The following is a 17089-nucleotide window of genomic DNA, read 5'->3' as shown; positions in this document are numbered from 1 at the left end:
GTCCCCGGAGGCGGCGGCGGCGCGGGAGGCCGGTCAGGGCGGCGGGGCAGGGCAGGGCAGGGCAGGGCGGGCGGCTCCCCCTCCCCTCCCTCCTCTCCCTCCTCTCCCCTCCCCTCCGCCGCGTCCCCCTCAGGCAGGGCAGGGCAGGAGCGCGCCCCGCAGCGCTGCCCCCGGGAGGAGGGACTCGCCTCCCCGGCATGGTCGCGGCGGCTTATTAGGGTGGTCGTCTCCCTCTGTTTTTTCCTTTTCATTATTATTTGTAATTTCCCTCCTCGCCGCCGCCGCGGCTGTCACTGCTCTCACCGTTACTCTTATCACCGCTCTTCCCGGGGCTCCCGGCGCGGCCCTGCCCCGCCGCCCCTTTGTGCCCGGCGCGATGAGGCGAGGGGCCGGCGGCCGGCGGGCGCGGCCGGCCCGCGGCGCCCGGGGGCAGCGGCAGGTAAGCGGGGCGGCGGCGAGGGGGCGGGCGGGGGACAGGCAGGGCGAGGCGAGGCAGAGGCAGAGGCAGGGCAGCCGCTGTTTGCACCGGGTGCGGGCGGGCGAGGTGCCGGTGCGGAGGGCAGCCTCGGCCGCGGCGGGGAGGGCGCGGAGCGGGGCGGCTGTGCGCAGTGACACCCGATGCCGGCCGGCCGCCCCCCCCCCGCCGCCGCCGCCCCCCGCCCCCGGAGCAGCCCGCTCCTCACCCGCGCCGCCGCGGCCGGCCGGGTTTCTTCCTTCCTTTGTTTTATTTAGGCCGTGTATAAAAACTTGTTATCACCGCCACCCAAAAGGACACCCCCCTCCCTTCCCCCCGTCCCCGGTTGAGACCTCTGGGGTCTCAGCCCCTTCCCGGATTGCCCCTTGCTTTAACTTTCCCCGTCCCTTCCCCATATTAAACCTGTCTCCGGCTGCGTATCATCCCTCTCTCCAGCCTGCCCACTCCGCTGCCGCCCCCCCCCACTTTGTGCCTATTTTGACTTTTTTTTTCCTCCCCCCTTTGGTTTCTGAGGGACTCCCCTCCAACCTGTCTGTAGGTATGTTTGTGTAACCAGACACTGAGAGTAGCTGTCTGCCGAGGAATTAACTCGGCAACCCCCAAAGCTTAGTTTGCATTCAATAGAGGTGTTTGTTTTTCAGGTTTAAACCTCCAGACGGGTTGAAGAAATCGCCCGAAAGGAACCACTTGGCAGATTTTGTTTCCTCTCTTGAAATCCCACTGGACGTGGAGCAGGTGGGGGATCGGGAGGGGAGAGATTTTTGGGGGGTGGGAGAGGGTGGTGGGGTGGAGAGTGACCAGGGGCTGAGTGGTGTGGGAAGGAGGCGAAAAGGGCTTTAAAGTTGGGAGAGTGGAGCTGCGCTTTCCCCCTTCCTCTCCTCTGAGGGCAGGGAGGATAGCTCGAGGCTCTCACTCTCGTTCGTTAAAAATAAATACTACAGAAGTTGGCAAATTTTGTAGTTTTAGAGAAGTGGATTCTCTCCAGGATTAACGTAAAAAATGTTGATGTTTGAGGAACTGCTCTTGCTCAACCCGTAAATAAAGTGGAGATGTTGACAGTTTGTCTAGCCTCTGGTAAACGAGAACAAAAAACATTTCATTTCTTGAAGGGCATCAATAATCGTGAGGGTGGGAGGGAGAGGAAGGAGTTTAACTATTAACCTTTATCTGGGATCGTAAATGAGTTGAAACTTGTGTTTCTGAAGCTTCTTTTTATGCATTTGCTTTTCTGTTTTCCCCCCTCTGCTTTCCTTCCCTGGAGATGGTGAAAGGTAAATGAAAACGATGATGCTTGCATTAATTGGACAACCAGGCAATTTTATGGCTCACCAGTAAAAAAATAAATGCCACGGGAAAATTGCTGTTTGTAGTGCAAGCGGTGGGAAAGTGGTCTGGAGGGTGTGGGGGGGACGGACGGCAAAGCAGCAGCGCTGGCTGCGGGTTGTGCTGTTACTTTAGGGGGTTTTGGTTTTGTGTTTCCAGATCGTTCACTTGAAGACACCGGAGGACGACTTGTGGAAGGTAAGAGAGCCTTTTCCCCAACAATTACATTCTCCGGGGCCATATACTGTGTGTACCTGAGTATTTGCCTACTGCTCAGGCCCACAGTGCCAGCACACTCGTGCTGGGAAGTGATAAATAGGAGAATGCCGAGCTGTTGCTGGCCATGGTGTGCATATTGGGAAGTACAGCATTTTTTAGCAAACAGATAAGCTGCTTTTGCGTACCAAGATGCTTGTTAAACTGATGAATTCCTCCCTTCCAAAAAAGGGATACCCTTTCTCTTCTTAATCAGGACATAGCTTAGGAAAACAGGAGATGAAGAGTACAATGAAAAAGTTTCTGTTCCAACTGTTTTCTACATGTGGAAGTAATATGCCTAACTTAACATGTAGGTTGTTTCCAACAAAGATGTTAGTATTAATTTCAGTATGAATTGGGGGGGGGGGGGGAATCTTTGTACCTTCTTAATTGCAGCTTCCCAAATGTGTTGTTATGTTACTTTGTGGCACGATTCTTGTCTGAAGTGAAATAAAATGACTCTTACTGCTTCTGAAAATAAACTGTGTCCAGCCACCAGAACTTTTCTCCTTCCTACAGGCTTAATGAAGTGAAAGCAGGAGATCTTGGGGAGGAGGCAAGGGTGGGAGAGATACGGGATCATAAAGTTTGGCAGAGCAAGTGATTGGGGGGGCTGTCTTTGTTAGTTTGTCAGCATTGCACTTACAAGCAAAATATGCTGTTCCAGTAAATGCAAATTCAAGTAATTTCAAATTAATATTGTAAAAATGCTTTCCCATTATTTTTTTCTTAGGAAGGACAGAGTCTTTCACTTGATCGTCAGTATTTTGTCATTCTCTTGTTTAGGAATCAAAAAGACAAAGATCGAGTAATACTGCTTATTCTCATGAATTACTGTGGAAATCTGTACAGCACACTCAGTTCTGAGGGAGTTCCTCTTCCCCCCCTTTAAATGAGTCCCTGCCCGCAACAAGTGTGTTGATATGCTGATCTGAAGGACTTGGGCACTATGCCAACTCCAGCAATTTAAATTACATGGTTAATAGTATCTCTACTGTCCTTATCGCACAGTAGTTGTCTTTAATAAACTCAGTGAACTTCCAGGTGGTAATCGTGGATGACAAATTAACTCGAGTCCTAGCTCTCCTGTTCATATGAACTCTGTTTTGCTCTAATTGATAAATATTAAATGCTAATTCCAGATGAACTATAACAATTTGCAAAAAATACCTCTCTCCTCTAAATATGTGATTTATTTAGGCAAATAAGAGCCAATTAGATTATCTGAAAGAATTTCTAATGCTAAAGTGTTCCCATGGATTCTACTGCTAGCAAAGTGATTTTCTTAAGTTTTTCTGTAGTAATAAATTTGTGGGACACTGCATCCTTCAAATGAATCCTTATCAAACACTTCAAAAGAGGAAATAATTTTACATAAAGTAGGTAAGCCAGTATTAATATGTCTAACAAATTAAACCACTCTGTAATTCCTGTAAAGCATTTTGGATGGAAGTGAAAATGATTGTTCCATCAATTTCAATTTGAAATAGGTAACCTTTAAAAAGCAGCTAATATAATTTCAGAAGTACGCACACCAGCAAACAGTAGGCTGTTTCACAGTGGGAGTTTTAAAGTTTTTTGAGTACCTCTAGTACTCATACTGACTTCCCCTTGTAGAATTAAAAGATAACGACATAATATGAAACTACAGAAGAAGAGGCAGAGTAGTACAATTGACAGTTTAACTGCAAATTGCGTGTATGATTGCTTAGACTGTGATTTTTATTTTTTGGAAGATTTGGCCCTAAAAATATCTCTGCTAGATCTCATCTTCCTGATTTCCAAACCTGCTAAATCTTGCCAGAAGCTGTAGAAATGCTCATGTTCTCAGCAGCTGTTAAGAGCTTGCTGAAGCGCTTAATAATAATGTGTTTCATGTCTTGTGGCTGTGACTGAAATACAGTGCTGTGTGCTTAACTGGTAAGTTTGGAAATGCTCTTCTTACTGGCCAAGATTGTATTTTTGAAAATTAATACGTGAATGCAGATTCTCTGATGTCACAGGTTTGACTTCTTGTGGCTTTGTTTGCAAAATTCACTCCTTTGAGACTAGTGAAATCTAACTAGATTCTACCTATGTCTTAAAAGTAACAATAGATAAATAATAAAAATCATCAATTACTTTCCTAAAAGCCTTGTACAAATGAAGAAGTCTGACAGACTTTTTTTTTTTTTACTCTGTCACGAATCATATTATAGCCACAGCAAAAGTTATTTAAGTATTAGCTTTTGTAAAAGTGAAAGACCCAATCTGGGATAGTACTGAAATCTTATCATGAAACTCCTATGGCCCAGAGAATGGGGCAAAGAAGGGAATGTGCCTTTTGTATATATTCACTATATATTAGATATGTTAATTTCAGTCATTCCTTGACAGTATGGATCTGCCCATTCATTAAAACTAAATATTTGTTGGTTCAAAGTAACATTTGGAAAGAAACTCGATGATGTGAAGGCACAGTATTTCTAGAAACGTTTTTTGATAGTTGATAGGTCACTCCTTTTTGGATGCTCTGAAATTATGATAGTGGCTTTCTGATACTCAGGATATGAAGTTAAAAGTGATCATCGTTGTTAAGCCTTGTAATTTATGATTTTTTTTCCCTGCAGCCCTCCCCAAACCTGATAGCTCTTTCACAGTTGGCCTCATGTTCTACTTTTCTTTTCGCTTTGCAGTCTGGGCAGGAGGCTTGTCAGGGTTTGCAGTTGTGCTGCTCTGTGCAGGACTGGGTGGCTGTGCTTGAAACCATATGGGTGTTACTCTTCAACAATTGTTGCCACTTTTCCCAATTCCTCCTCCTTATTAAAACCAATGTTAAGGATCTCTTCATTAGCAATGTATCACATTAGAAACCACATGCTAAGCATCATATACTTGCATAATGACGTTTTGAAAGATAAGGCCTTGAAGACTTGGGGTTTTTTTTGGTGAAAACTGGGTATGTTAAATGCACAGAAAATGTTCAGGTTCAGAAAGATTTACAGATGTAGTGCATCTGAACCATTTCTCTCTAAAATATCTTTGTCTTTTATTTTCCCTTGTTTGCCATGTTCATCACTTAGGACCTGAAATTGCTAGCATGTGTAATAAGCACAATCTTACTACTGTGACGAATGCCACTGAAGTAATTGGAATAATTTTTGGTAAAGTAGTGCCCTGTGTTTGCAGAATGGAATAGCCCTTGTCTTTTAAGCTCTGCAGGGCAGGGAATTGTCTTCGAAGTATTTTCTGTAAAGTGCCTGGCATGTCTGTGTGCGCCAAAAAATGATAAATAATAACAAACAGTAGTTGACAATTTATGTAGACTTTTTTTATAATTATTATTTTGGAATTTGCCTATAGGGTACTTTCTAGCAAAAAGAAAAATGCCAGAGTGGCTTCCAGCTGGGGCAAGATGTGCTCTGACGGCGAGAGAAGTTTTTAATCGAAATAGAGCACGCGTTTAATCGATAGTATCTTCTGTGAAGCTGTCGGGCCAAAACATCAACTGGCGTAAATCAGTGTATCTCCACTGAAGTCTGTAGAGACACGGCTGACTTACACCAGATGATGTGAGCGTCCTTTTTGGCTTTAACAGTTTTCCTTTAATCTTCTTGCCACTTAAACTTTTACTATGATCTGCCCACATTCCAGAAGTGTGGAATGAAGATGGGATAACGTTTCCTTACTTTCCTCCTCCTTTAAGCCTTTGGTGGCTTTTCTTTTGCATGATGATGTATGCTTTATTAGTGATACATGCTCTAGTCTCCCCTTCAAGCCTGTGAAGGTAGCTGTCCTCCTCAAAATCACACTTGAAAAGGAGTGTCATTATATTCAGAAACACTCCGGTCTTGTTTAGCTTGCCAGATGCAGGTGTATTGTAAGTAGCTTCTTGATCATACTGTATTTGTGATTAAAGGTTCATAAATGCTGTTGTTAATAACCTTCTTATTAGCAATTTGTGTCATGTGAAGTTTAGCAACGTTGCCCCCCACATCTATTTCCCAGTATAATTTTATTGTGTCTGCCAAGTGTCTTCATGTTTTAGTTACTAAACTGCATCATCCATGTGAAGTAATTGAAAATGCTGAGTGTGTACATCTTGTGTGGTGGGAAGATTCAAATGATATTTGGGTAGTAAAGAGGAGAAATAAATGATTTTTCTTTATCTTCCAAGCCTCTAATAAACATTTTTGAAGGCAGTGTTAGTAAGCTTGTTAGACATGGGAAAACTGTGTTTAAGTAGAGACGCACTCATTTTCAAAAGTTCAGGCTAAGTCTTGTTCTTTCCTACTGAAGTATAACGCCATTTTTAGAATTTTACCATAAATATTTTTAACAAAACTTGCTTTGTTAACTAATGCAGACAAGTAATCAAGTTTGTTAGATGATGCCCAAAATTGCTGGTTTTGAAGAAAGTTGGGATACTTGTGAGTGTGCATGTGTGTGTTCAGATTTGGAAGCAATGGAGAAATCATAAATCCTAATACACACACACACAGAGCAGCTATAATGAGAATGTGATTAACTGCCTAATCATACGTTTTTGCTCAAATGTCTTCTCACACTGTACCCAGTTTTTCCTGAGCTTTATAAACTAATAGTATCTTCAGTGGAAAAAAAAGTAATAAGATGAAAATATTGTGCCCAGATGCTGTACTGCAGAAGGTCACATAGAAATGTCTGTAGAGCCTGATAAATAGTGGATTCTGCAAGTGGAAATGAGCCTACTCCATTTCCTTTGAACTGACTGGAAAGTTACTTTCCAGCTTGCCAGTTCTTCCAGAGCTATAAAGGACCGTAGTAACTAAGCCTTTCACCAACATTTTATTAAAGCAGGAAATATATGTAATTACAACATTTCAAGTGACTCAAAAAAGATACGTAGAAAACCAATAATATATGCAATAATTTTAGTGCTTACAGGCACTCAGATGTCAATTTCCTTTTTGTTTGTAGTTAGGAAAAACTTTGGATGGAAATGGGGCTGCAAAAGGGCAAGAGTTGATGCCAAAAAAGTAAAGCAAGTTTCAGAGCCTGTCTTGATTTTTATTTTCTATCGGTGATACAGTCTTTGCAGAAAGTGAAAATATTCCAACAAAACTCTGAACTCGACTAAGGCTATAAGAGTTAGCCATTTTCAAAATGTGTGTCTCTTCAATATACTTCCAGCTTGTGCAAGAAGACATGCTTTCAGTCTTTTTTTGTATCTTATTTTATTGTCAGAAACACTTTGCAGGTCTTAAATTAGTCCTGGTGGGACATCAGCTCCAGCCGAGTTATGACAGTGTATAGCGGCTGACGATCTAATATAATACCGACTTAAGAGCCTGGTCCTGCTGATGTAACATTCAATGAAATCAGATTTCATAGATAGTGTGTTATCGTAAGGAAAATTGAACTTCTAGATTTTTATCCAAGAATTTCCTAAAAATACAAATTTATAAGATGCTTTCATAGGAGAGGGAAGTCCCCTTATTTCACTGTTTTTAATGGTTTTCTTAAACTTCTGTATGGTATTTACAAACTCCAGCTAATGATGAAGAATCAAATACCACAAACTTGCATTGTAGATTGCTATGTCTAATGGTATTTTTAGGGTTGCATATACTAAACTGGCATTTAATTTATAGCTAAAATAAAATAATTTCTCCATTCAGTTCCATAAGACTGTAACAGCAGCTTATGAATTGGAGAATGATTTGTGTTAAATATTTACAAGTAATTTTTTTTTTGTTACCTTTTTAATGAAATTGCAGAAATGTACAAAAGACAAGAGCTGGATGTTGGGAAGTGATTTAGAGAAAGTAAAAAAAGAAATTTTTTTAAGTGAAGATCAGTAAAGCTAGAAATGATTGCTTTTGTGTGAACTTTGTTCCTATGGAGAAAAACACCCCCAAAATATTTTTTTCTTTTAAAGTTTTACACATATCGTAAAACAGTAGAAGAAATCATATGTTGTGGATTGCTTTTGTTTGTAGCAAGGGTTTTTTTAAGGCAAGATCTCAGAGGATTTTATATATTAACTACAGATCACTCCCAGCCAGTCACAAAAACTCTGCATGATGCCTACTCATGTAAGATTTTTGTTTTGAAATCAAACTTTTTTTTTGCTTCTGCATTATAAACAATTTGAGTAATATATTGGACATGCTACATTGAATAGCAGCACACCCAAAAGTTTGGTGGATGGGGAGTTTTATCCTTCCACCCTTGCTCTGCAGTAGTGTTTGTGCAAGTGTCCAGTTATATGAATCTGATTGCAGTGGGAGGGGAACACATGGGATGGTGCAGACAAAGTTGTTCGCGTGGGAGTGATTGCAAGATCAGAGCCTTGTACTGTAAGTTGGCCCTCATGATTTCCAAATGAAAGCGTATTAACCTATAAGTTTAAAAATAGTTACCCTTAATTTAAATACGCACCGACAGAATCCTAAAGTCTTCTAAGCGCTCTTCTGCTGTGACTTCATATGCTATTATAGAACTTACTAACAAAATAAAAACCAATATATAATCTGATCAAAGCAATTGTGAGAAATGACACTATTTGATAAGATCATCTACTGAAAATAAAGGGGGAAATGAGATCTGACTGAGGTAAAACCAGGTAAATAGCTTTCAGCTCTGCTTTTGTTATTCAAGAAGAGCGAGCAACAATAGGTGCTGTTTAGAGTCAGGAGCTGCCCTTCTAACCTCTGCTGCTCTTAAAATGCCTGAAGGTTATTGCATGGTTCATGGTGGCTTTTATGCTTGCAGTTCAACTTTTAATTTTCTAACAAAAGGAGATGCAGTACCAGCCTGCTGATAAACACCGTGCAGAACAATTGGAGAGAAAAATGGAAAAATTCCTCACGGTTTTTTCCTCCTTTCCAGTTACTGAAGTATACTGGCTTATTTTTAACAGAAGAGCACTGCCTCCTATGTTAAGCTGCCAAAGCTGGAGACTGATTTTTAAAAAGTAGGAACATTATTTCTACGAGAATGGGATGTGCTTTTGCATTCAATAGCCCCAGCCCAAACAAATGATTTGTTGCATGCTGTTATGGGTAGTGATCTGAATATCCACAGGGGCTCTATCTATTTCAACAAGATTTCTGATTCTTGCTGCACTGGCAAAATCGAGTCGAGTTAGCCTTAAATCCAGCCTTTTCAGCATCAAAACTCCAGCTGCCTGGCCCAGAAGTGTTCCTGCTGAGCATGAGAAGCACCCTTTCTCTGCGAGTTGCAAGGCGGTTGCACAGTGTAACTAATACAGACAAACGTCAGCCAGCACTTTCGCCCTGTCCTTACATGTGCTGCTTGAATTTGTTGGCATGATCGTTGCTGGTGTTTAGAATACCGTGCTTGCTGTGATGCTTTGTACTTGGAGACTGGTGCGATCAGAGGAGAGAAGGGGTCAACTTCTGAAGGTATTGTTTTCCAGCACAGCTGAAAGTAATGGAATGTAACAGTTTTAGGAATGTACACCTGTGAGTATATAATAAGAGGCTATCTGTTTGTGTATTTTCACTGCTGACATTCAGATCAAAGGTCCCCTAGGTATTGTTGTAGTAAGAAAAAGGGAAAGGGGCCACATGTCTTACCAACTCTGACCTGTTGTCTTGCTCGTTGTTTGCAAGTTTTCACTAGAAAATCAGTCATGAGCCTGCTTCGATGAGGTGACTTACTTTCAGGGGTTCCCTTAGTGCATATGGATATTCACTTCATAAAGCAGCAGATTCAGGTCTCAGTGATTAAAAGAAGAAATACTGTCAGCAAGTGCTGCTGCTTAAATATCAAAACTGATACCCAATCTTGCATTGGACGGTGCTGGGATATTGTCACAAACACTTAAAAAACCCCGTTGTGTTTTGAGGCAGTGAGTGTTACTCCTGGATGACTGATGCCAGAAAGGCTGACAAGTAAGCTGAGAAACAGCTTCAAGCCTTTACAAACACATAGCAGCTTAAGCATCTTCGACCCTTTACAACTACATGCCAGCTAAAACAAAAAAGTGAGGAGGAGTCTGTCTCTTGCCTTCCAGCTTGCTTACAGCTAAAGGAAATGTATCCCAAATGGAGGAGAATCCCTCAGGCCCTGGAAGTTGTTTAATTAATCATCACTTTCGGCCTGCTCATTAAATGGCTTTTCTTTTCTCACAGGGGCAAATGAAAAAGATGATTACACCTGGGAGAAACAATGACACCTGTTAAATCTTCCTCTATTGTTAAGCACAGTTAAAAGAAAAAGAAAAAAGATTTAGATTTAATTTTAGATATGCAGAATAAGTAGAACTGTGCTTGCTTTCTTTTTATGTAGGTTATGCGGGATTTGTGCTGGTACATATTTACGTCATAATAACGTGTGCTACTACACCTGGCATTAATTCTCATCTTCTTTAACTGAATTTGCTTAAATCAGAAATACTAGCTTTTTCTATTTATTAAGGGAGAAAGACTTTTACTGTTAAGTTTCTGCTTGCTTCCGTAACACATCTGACTTGATTTCTGTATGACAGAGGTGTTTTACATGAGAGTCAACACTGTCCTCACCAGTCTTCTGTGGTTTTCTGCTTCTGTTGCATTAGCATTTTGATCATGATAGACGGTCTTGGCAGCTTGTGATGTAATTTATCATGTTGCTTCAGTGCGGAGGCTTTGTCAGCAGCAGGGAATTTCAGGAAGAATTTTCCATTGGCTCAACGAAGCCAGCAGCAGCACTGTGAGAATTTTACATGGAAATCTGAGTGTAGACATGGCCTAAGGGAAACTACTCCTGTGTCTGATTTTGGGGCACGTTTGGTAAGTAGTAGTAAGCTGGGGTGTTGGGTAACCATGGTCATCAAGAACTTAGCTTGCTGTACATGCTTAGTGGGCGTAAGACCTCTTGCAATCTTTTTTCACGTTGTAGAAAGTTATTAGCATTTTGATAATACACATTTTTCTCTTTCCCTGTGGGCTCTGCAGCTCCAGTTTGCTCTGGATGAATTCCTGGGGCACATTGTTTGCTAACTGTACTCAGGCCTGGGAAATCAGTATCTTACTAGGCGATAAAGACTGTTGTTTGGACAGTTTGATTTAAGATAGTCTTTCCGAGATACAGAGTCAGATCAAGTTCTCATTTTGATTTATCCAGATTTATTCCACAGAAAATCACAAGCTGGGTATAATTTGCAAATGTTTGCTTTAATTGCACAGTTTTCACAGTGTGTTCTCCCAGTCAAAGGGTGGGGAAAATATTCAATAAGGCCTGTGACACCATTTCACACAACCCTCAGCCACATGGTTTTATTTTATTTTTGCTTTCTGTTGGTAGGCACTAAAAGGGGTGTTAATTCGTGGCCTGCTAATTTTGCTTAGAAGGTCTATTCAGCCATCAGCACAAAAAAGGGTTACCAGCCTTGCTGTTGCCTATGGCAGCTGTGGTGCAACAGCAGCACGTGCTGCTACGATCACGAGGCTGGACTGTTGTAACTCCCTCGCAGTGAAGCCTTCAGCCCAGCTTCTCTCTCCTTCGCTTGCCCACTGCTGCTTCGGAAAGCAGCAGCGTGGTTGCTTGTCAGCCGGTGGTACTGTGTGCTTGCTGTGTCAGCCCTCTATTTTTTTGTGTTGGCAAGCTACGAAATAGCGACTTGACTTGAAGGTGCTGCTGCTATATGTATTTCAAAGCTAGGTGGTAGGAGCTAGTTACCTTAAAGATCGCTTCCTGGAGCTTTGGTCTGAAGGATGTTTGCCTTCAGATGCTAACCTATTTGATTTTCCCACTGTTAACATTGGCTATGCGCAGGGATGGTGAAGTGTTTATCTACTGGACCCTACTGAAGCCCTTCAGATTTACCCCTAGTCCATCTTTGGTCATTTGGCCAAAGTGGCATTGTTCCAAAAGGTGCAGGTCCACAACAGTTTAAGTTCGCTCTCTCTCCGTCCAGTTCCTGCCTTCTCCCTCGCTCTAGAGCTGGCTCACAGGTGATCCTGTACAAGCCACCACTACTCAACCTGCAGACTAAGCCACAGAAAATCAAGTAGCTTTCTGCAGGGTTATCTCCCCGAACTGGCTTTTCACGGGAGCGGACGTGCTCCACTGCCAGCAGCAAAGTTACGGTAGGAGCAGACTGCCTGGGCACGGGGGAATGGTAGCACGGTCCTAGCACCAACACAGTTTAGTTACCTTGAAAGTGTTGTAAAAATGCAGCTCTTTCCTAGCACTGTGGTTATTACACATTATTTCTAAGCAGGAAAGCCTTTTCATTGTTTTAGCACATGTCTGTACACATGAGAGAGCCAGACAAAAGCTAGGGATATTTTATGCATCCCTGTTAAAGGGCCTGGGGCTGGTGGTGTTTGTTTTAAATGTTATCAAAATCCTTGTGGTTGCCAGTGACTGAGAGCTGGTCTGTATTGTCATATTTTTTTTTTCTTTATGTTTGGAGATCATGTATCAGCGTAACAATTTCCAAACTAGGAAACTATACCACTTTAACTTAAACCCAAGGAACAAGGGTGCAATCTGTCCAGCTCTATGCCTCTCTAATTCCTGCTTTCTGCAAAAGACTTGGCAATACCATAGCAGGCATTTTTGGCTGAGGCGAGGAGTCTATTTGCAGTATTTACGTAAATATTTTTTTCTGGAGGAAATGCCACTCACTGTACTTCATACTTAAGGTGATCAGCCAATGGGAGAAAATGAGTTTGTTGCTGTTTAGCTTGCTGAAGAAGATAAAACACTTTCTGCTTATGTTTTTGCCTTTTAAATATCAGAATTTTTTATCTTCCCTGTTTTTTTTTTTTTTTCCCCTAAAACAAGGCTGAAGAACTAAAGTAGGACCTGAGTCTGGAATTGGGATTGATAAATCTTTTATTAAATTTATTTTCTTATTTTGGTCATCAGCTGAAGTGTTGAAAAAAAATCCAAAATCCCAAAACCTGAGTGTATGGCATGCATAACTTAAAAAACCCAACAAAAGTCTGATTAACATACCTTGCCCTGCCAATTGCTTAAGTTTTTGTCTCTTGAGATATGTGATGTTAAAAGCCAGCAAAAATAGCTAGTGAGATGGAGAGTTCAAGGAGAGGAAGAAAAAAAAAACCGAGAGAAAAATGGATTTTGATACAAAAATAAATGCAGCAACAAGTATAATGCCTTCTGTCCTCTGAATAATGTTAAAATGTTTAAGTTTCATCCTCAGTGGAGCTTTATTGTGTTCCAATGATTCATAGGATAAAGTGATTTTTATGTCTTTTTCACTTAAATGTAAGTGGGATTTCTCTCAGATAAACAAAGTAACACACACTCAAAAGACTCTTTCTGCCTCATTTAAACACCCCACCTTATCAAAACTCCATTTCCATGAGTGATGGATCTTGGCTCTGGATGGGAGAATGAAGTATTCAATTACCTTATTTTCATGTGCTAATGAAGCAGAATGTGGCTTTAGGGGGTTTCTTTTCAGCAAGGTAGCCTGTTTGGTTATGCACATGCTGCCTTCTTATGTTTCCTTCCACGTCTCTGTCTACACTCAAGCGGTGGTCTTAATGGGCAACAGTGGCTAATCTGTCTGCGTGACAACAAGCCTTGGCCTTCTTCAGCGCAGCAGGAACAGCCCTGGCCTGTAATTAGCGGAGCCATCAAACCAACTGTTTGGCTCGAAATTATTTCGTTTAGCACCTCTTGCAACAACTTTATATGCTGAAAATACGTGAAGGGTTTTTTTTTTTTTTCTTCCCCTCAATTTCCTTTGCATCACAGAGTGCTGATGTGAGCTCTGAAATCCTCAGCCTGAGCAGCAGCAGGTTTGTACTCTGGTAACTTTGGCTGTCCTCAAAATGGGCAACGCGGACTTTAAATGTTTGCTATCATTTGTTTGAGCTTAAAAGCCGCAGGTGCGTTTGTGACTGAGAGTCAAATGGTAAAGGCAAGTATTGTTTATAGCAATGTCATGCTGCTGCCGATGCAGGAGAAGTATGTGTTCAGCTCGGGTGCTCTTCGGTACTGGCACCCCCCCCTCTGGCATCCTCAGCTTTACTTCCACGAGAGGTAGTGATTTAATGGGTGGGATCATTCGTACTCTTGAAACTAAGCTTTTACTTAGTGCTTGGCTGAAACAGGACATAAGTGTTCAATGCTTTACATGATAGCTCCTTAGCTGTAGTTGCATGTACTTTTAGCACTGTATAATGAAAATTAACACGTTGTGGGGGTTTTCCTAGCAACTGTATGCTAGGAATTACTGTGTCAGCTTCACCACAATGGATGGAGGGAAATAACCATCTGGGAGTTGCTCACTGCAAGTTATGAAGTTGAGGAATTGGAAAAAGGCAACAAATTTCCCCTTTTTCCTTCCCCCAAAGAATGAAATGAAAAAGCTTTACAAAGTACATTGAAACATATCCAAGTTTGGATTTTTTTTTTTTTTTGTGGAGACTTCTAAAGAAAGTAAGAGCAACTTAAATGGCTGTGGTAGGTGTAAGAGTAGTCACTTTCAGTTCTCCTGTAAAGCATTAACATGGGGAGCAATGGACTTTTAATATAAGTTACACTTTTTTCCCCTAAGATTCATGAAGAATGTTCCTAAGAATTATTCAACAGCATAATGAATCTCTGCTCCCACTAACTGATGGTAACTAGTAAGTAAAAGGAGGAAGTGTAATAGACACTGAGTAGTAGCACAGGTTTTGTAAGGTGCACAATGCTGCTGGGCATTCTGGATTCTCCTGAAGTAAAAATTGGGGAAAAGAAATGCATGAAAACAAAAATTGAAACCCTTGGTTATTCTTCTGATATAATCTTTCACAAAGGTACTGAAGTAAGTGTAGGGGTAAAGTCCTGTCATGAATTGAAACAGGTGAAAAAAAATAGGAGGCGAGTGATAATAGTCCTCAGCTCTTAACCTGGAGGAGACTCCTGTTTAAGTGGAGCTTTAAAAAAGCTGGTATTGGGAGCAGCGTGTGTTTAGACAGAGAGAGATCAAGAGGCAGCCATGATCAGTGAGGCTACCTGGCCAGTGGTTTGAAGTTCTGTATGTAAGGCTGCTGGGGGAAGATAACTTGAGAAGTATGCACGAAAATTAGGTAACTTAATAACACACATTGTGGGTGAAGTACACACACAATCAGATTTGATTGATGCAGTGACGTTACCGGTTCCTCTTCATGGAAATAAGGCCGATACTGCATTCTGCTGCAGCCGTGGAATATGGCTCTTGTGCAACAGCCACGGAATATGGCTCTCGTGCAAATGCCCGAGCCTGCAGGGCTCCCAGGAAATTCACCTCCTGTGAAGGAAATTCCCGGCATGCTTCCCTCCCCTCCAGCCTTCCTCCCCTTGGGGGGGGAATTGCACCTCTCTTATCTCTTGGCTATCCTATCTCCAAAGTGAACTGACTGAAAATAAGGTGTAGTTGGAGCTCTGCAGAGCACCGGCTGCCTTTGGCAACCAGAGAAGCATACTGTGATCTGAATCAAATCACAGCAGCTCTTTTATCCCTTAAATTTGGGGAAACAGTCCTGTGCTCTTTAGCTAGAGTTGGGTAAAAGAGGTTTTTGTGACTAATAACTTTGTTTGCCAATATGTGCTGTTCTGGAAAGCAAAGCAATTAACTTGGTTGGTTATGAATTCAGTTTGTTGTTCTGGTTAAGAGTTGGAGAGTTTTCAGTTGAAACTTTTTTAAGCTTTTAATTTCTTTAATCATTCTCAAAGCGCAGCATCTCAGAGTGTCCCTTTCAAAATAAAACACATATCTTTTAAAATACGCAGACTTTCTTTGGGAAGCCTTGATGAGACATATTTTGTTTCACATTGCTTAACATTATTCATTTGTCCCAAAACAAAACTTTTCACTGTGCAGAAAAAAAACCCCTCCTGCCTTCTTAACTGATTTTGAGGCAATTCTCCTTCTCTTCCCTTCCACCCCCTTTTCTATGTCCCTTTCTTCGATCTGAGTAGTAGAGCGTCTGGTATCTCAGCGTGGCTTAAAGTTACTGAAGCAAGCTTTCCAGAGTTTTGAAAAAAATAAAGGGAAGCAACGTAGCAGAATGTCTCCTGACTTGAAAAAGGAAACTTGTTTATAGTGCTGCACTCGGCACTGGTCAGCTTGCCAAGAGCAGATACGTAATGTGCATTTGGAGCTGGTAGTAAATTAAAATTAATAATAAACTGCATATCTGTTTTACAAAAGTATATTTCTTCTCGGAATAAAATGAAGTTTGTTACTTCTTTAGTTACTTAGGCTTTTAGCTTATTTCCCGGGTGTTTCTCAATTGAGAACATCTCACTGAAGTTACTCATTTTAATTCCTGTCTTACTTTGTAGTTCTCATACACCAGCACCTTGCTGCATCATTTATGTTGGAAACCTGGCAGAGGTCTTTGTTTCCGTGAGCATGTTTACTGAACTTTTTAGAAGTTTGTAAACTGTTGTGTTTTGGAAAACTCCTCTCAGAAAAACTAAATTTTTCAGCACTTTCCATTTTTAGAATGATGATGATAGGAAAGAGAAAAAACATTTTATGGTGGTAGAGGTAATATCTTCTACATTATTTTATATTGAGGAGAAATGTTGGGTTTGGTTTACAGTGAGATATGTCTTGGGGACTGTGATAGGGCTTTGTATATTTAAATATGCATAATTCCTAGGCATGAATTTTGTGAGAAGCAGTTGTCTTCCTGAATCTCATCTCACTGTAGAGGGAGCTGTGAAAGTTGTATGATCATGCAGTGTAACTTTTGTATATAATAGGTATGTACAGCATAACCACTGAAGTCGGAGTACTGAATTGCAGTATTCAGTGCCTCACAGTTTATAAGAGATTCATGTGTGTTACTACGAGATGCACAGACTAGCAGTCCTCCTTCTTCCTGGTTATATTTAATGTAAAATTTATCTCTACTAAGAAATATGAAGCCAACAGTCTCAATAACCAAGCAAAACGAGGAAGAATTGAGAGAAGAGTACAAAAATAGCAAAAGTCATCTCAAGAAGAGAAGTCTGCCTCCCCAGTGAGTTGATTATAAACCGAAGATTAGCATTTAGATCATGCTGCTTCTTGCATATCAATAATCTGATGCAGATGTATACTGC

General features: G+C 41.3%; 1 protein-coding gene across 2 annotated transcripts in view; it reads left to right on the top strand.

The window, feature by feature from the left end:
• Nucleotides 1–277: 277 nt before the first annotated feature.
• Nucleotides 278–17089, top strand: part of PRDM1 (PR/SET domain 1) — a 102214-nt gene continuing 85402 nt past the window's right edge. Inside the window, exons 1-3 of one of the 2 annotated variants that reach the window (XM_052781410.1) lie at nt 278–439; nt 1117–1210; nt 1958–1996. The gene's annotated coding sequence lies outside the window, so the exon portion shown is untranslated. Of the gene's footprint in view, nt 440–957; nt 1014–1116; nt 1211–1957; nt 1997–17089 lie in introns of those variants that run through there. The other variant, XM_052781411.1, reaches the window with a different exon arrangement.

Source organism: Harpia harpyja, chromosome 3 (genome assembly GCF_026419915.1).
Source record: "Harpia harpyja isolate bHarHar1 chromosome 3, bHarHar1 primary haplotype, whole genome shotgun sequence".
In the NCBI taxonomy this organism is placed as follows: domain Eukaryota; kingdom Metazoa; phylum Chordata; class Aves; order Accipitriformes; family Accipitridae; genus Harpia; species Harpia harpyja.
Note: the sequence above shows the minus strand (reverse complement) of the source record. Positions and strands in the feature narration are given on the sequence as shown.